This window comes from Oryctolagus cuniculus, chromosome 20 (genome assembly GCF_964237555.1).
Source record: "Oryctolagus cuniculus chromosome 20, mOryCun1.1, whole genome shotgun sequence".
Lineage (NCBI taxonomy): Eukaryota > Metazoa > Chordata > Mammalia > Lagomorpha > Leporidae > Oryctolagus > Oryctolagus cuniculus.
In genome coordinates, this window is record NC_091451.1 from 4,376,791 (window position 1) to 4,380,214 (window position 3,424).

Sequence of the window (3,424 nt, forward strand, 5' to 3'; positions counted from 1 at the left end):
TTCATGTATTTCAAAGGTACAATTCTAAGGATATAATGACATTTATCTTCTTCCATCTTCCTTCCTTTTTGAATTTTTGGGATAACATTTTTGTTTACTTTATAGTCACAGGCAAAATGCAGCACTAAATAAAGAGTTCAACAAGAAAAAAGTAGAAAGACCACAGTTCATGGGAGTAGACAAGCACTATAAATAATAATCAAATCCCAACATGACAGTTTCACTCATATACAATAAATTTGTTTATTACTCTGTTTATTAGCGACTACGCATCGGAGAAAACATGAGGTTTTCATTTTTCATTTTGAGGTCATCAACTCCCTGTATATTTTGGATGGTTTCCAGGTAACTGTTATGTTCAAAGCTCTTTAGAATCTTCTAGGCCCTAGTGTCATCATACTCATTGACAAGAAATTTATATTTACTTTCGTGAATATTTAGAGAATGAAAAATTAAACTATCTTAGATTTTTGAAATTGTCCATAATGCACTTCTCTGTGCCCATATTTTTCCTATAAATATAATAATTGAGCCCATTCTGACTGGGCTGTGCCCCCTCCCTCCCCACTACTACCACCCCCCCACCACGATGAAGAAATTCTTCCAGGAGATCAAGGCAGACATCAAATTCAAGAGTTCAGGGCCTGGTCAGAAACCACAGACTCCCTGGGGGAGAAGGCCCCCAAAGAGAAACCCAACCAGCTGGCTCTGAGGCAGCCCCTCCAGGGACCCACCGATGAGGTGCAGATGGCGGCGGCTGGAGCAGAAGCAGCCCTGGGCCCAGGGACCCAGGTCCATGGGGAACCAGGTGAGGAAGGAGCTGCGAGCCCAGGCCACTGTCCGTGGGAGCCCCGAGGCGCAAGGGACTAACGTGGTCCCTGAGGCCAAAGAGGAGGGTTCAGCTCACCTGGCAGTGCCCGGCGTGTACTTCACCTGCCCGCTCACGGGGCCACCCTGAGCAGGGACCAGCGGGAGGCCAGCATCAAGGAGGCCATTCTTTCAGAGGCTGTGTCCATCATGATGATCCACACATTCAACAAAGCCCGTGTCCGGGTGAAGCTGGGCGTGGACACCACTGCCAAGTACCTGGACAACCTCCACCTGCACCCTGAGGAGGAGAAGTACCGAAGATCAAGCTGCAGAACAAGCTGTTCCCGGAGCGCATCAACTGCTTGGAGGGGGCGCACGGGTGTTTTGAGGCCATCAGTTCCAGAAGGCCCTGCTTCCAGTCCTGATCAGGAGAGCCCGGAAGAGTTCTAGGTGCTGACCCAGGCGGTGGTGGCCGAGCCCCAGAGCCTGCACAGGCACAAGGAGCAGCCGCTGGCCGCCAAGCCTGTGCAGACCACGCTGCAGGCCTCCAAGTTCTAGCTGCCCGCGGACTTCCTCAGCCTCATGGCAGAAGAGGTGAAGCCGGAGCAGAGGTTCAGGGCGGATGCGGTGGAGTGGCTGAGCGTGCTGCTGGCTAAGGCCAGGTATGAGGAGGAACAGCAGAGGGCGCTGCAGGGGTACAGGTTCACGTTGCTGCACATGTGCCTCCCAGATGGCTGCCTGCTGCAGGGGGCGCGGGGGGGGGTGCTGGGTCTTCGGTGCCCCAGGAGGGCCAGGGTCAGGGTGCGTGCTGTCCAGTCGGCCCTGACCGTCCTGCCCGCAGGGACCTTATATGCCTGCGAGCGATTGTCGGCCCTGTACAGCTTCATCCGGGAGGCCTTGGAGAGCGGCTGGCTGCCCTTGGAGCTGCTGGCCTCAGGGGGGCAGAAGCTGTTGGAGGAGAACCTGGCCTTGAAGGAGTGCACCCTGGGGAGGGGTGCCCGGGCTGGGCGCGGGGCCCCGGGAAGTCAGACAGCAGGGCCGCGTGCTGCCCCCCAGCAGCAGGGTGGCGCTTGCTCTGCCCCCAGGTGCCCTTCGCCCTCTTGACCTTCTCGTGGGACCCAGCTGTGCTGGAGGACCTCGGGCTGCTGGCCGAGCCCCAGGCTCATGGCTCCTGAAGCCCGAGCTCCTGGCAGCCATGGAGCAGCTCTTGTGCAACAAAAGCAGAGTTGGCCTCAAAAAAAATTATAATAATTGTACCTATTGAATAATACACAGTGGTATACTTAATTTAACAACATTTCCCTGAGTACCATAAACATTTTAGATTAAATTCCTGCAAATTTTACATTTTAGTAAGTGAAATTTTGGAATAATTTTCAATCATGTCCATTACATCTGCTGGGGATTCTTTAACTTCTTTCCCAAAGTTCTATTTTCTAACCACAACAATAAAATAAAATGCAAAATATCACACCTATTTTGGGACAAATTTGATTTGCATGTAACGAGATTATTTACACTTCTGTAGCAGTGCTCTGTAGCAGTGCTATGGTCATTACCATGCTATGATGTAATATTTTTTTTGACAGGCAGAGTGGACAGTGAGAGAGAGGGACAGAGAGAAAGGTCTTCCTTTACCGTTAATTCATCCTCCAATGGCCGCTGTGGCCGAAGCCAGGAGCCAGGTGCTTCTCCTGGTCTCCCATGTGGGTGCAGGGCCCAAGGACTTGGGCCATCCTCCAATGCACTCCCGGGCCACAGCAGAGAGCTGGACTGGAGGAGGAGTGACTGAGCCAGAATCCCGTGCCCTGACCGGGACTAGAACCTGGTGTACTGGCGCCACAGGCGGAGGATTAGCTGATTGAGCCGCAGCGCCAGCCTATGTTGTTTTAATTTTAACATGGGGAACCTGGGCTTACCCTGGCCTGCTTTTCGTTGGGAGGTGACCATGTCATATCCTTTCATGAAATGTCTGTGTAACTTTCTTGTTCATAATTTTTCAGAAGCAAATACACATGGCTATATATGCAATATATATACCAAATTGTGAATTGTATGGAAAAGATGTTTACCTTGGTTATTTTATTTTCCAAAGTGTAATTCTGTATACTTATATTCCATTAACTTGACTTTGTTATGAGACATGTTGGTTTCTTGATTCTGTCCCCGTTGCCCCTCTTCCAGGCCAGCTTTCTGCTGTGGCCAGGGAGTGCAGTGGAGGATGGCCCAAGTCCTTGGGCCCTGCACCCCATGGGAGACCAGGATAAGTACCTGGTTCCTGCCATCGGATCAGCACGGTGCACCGGCCGCAGCACGCAGATCCACGGCGGCCATTGGAGGGTGAACCAACGGCAAAAGGAAGATCTTTCTCTCTGTCTCTCTCTCTCTCACTAACTCTGCCTGTCAAAAAAAAAAAAATGACAATTTTCTTTTTATTCTTTAAGAGTTAATTTAATTGATATCTTCATCCACTTACTGTATATGTGTTCACTACTTTGTTATCATTCCTAAAGAATGACTCAGTTCTGTTCACAGACATTTTGAAATTTTTTTAGCATACTATGTGCATCTAAGTCTTATTTCCTGTTGCATTTTATCGTTTTCATCTATATTT

At 50.0% G+C, this 3,424-nt stretch overlaps 1 pseudogene; it reads left to right on the top strand.

Annotated features, from left to right (window-relative positions):
• The first annotated feature begins 589 nt into the window (after positions 1-589).
• Positions 590-2,964, top strand: LOC100348703 (UBX domain-containing protein 6-like; annotated as a pseudogene).
• Positions 2,965-3,424: the final 460 nt, after the last annotated feature.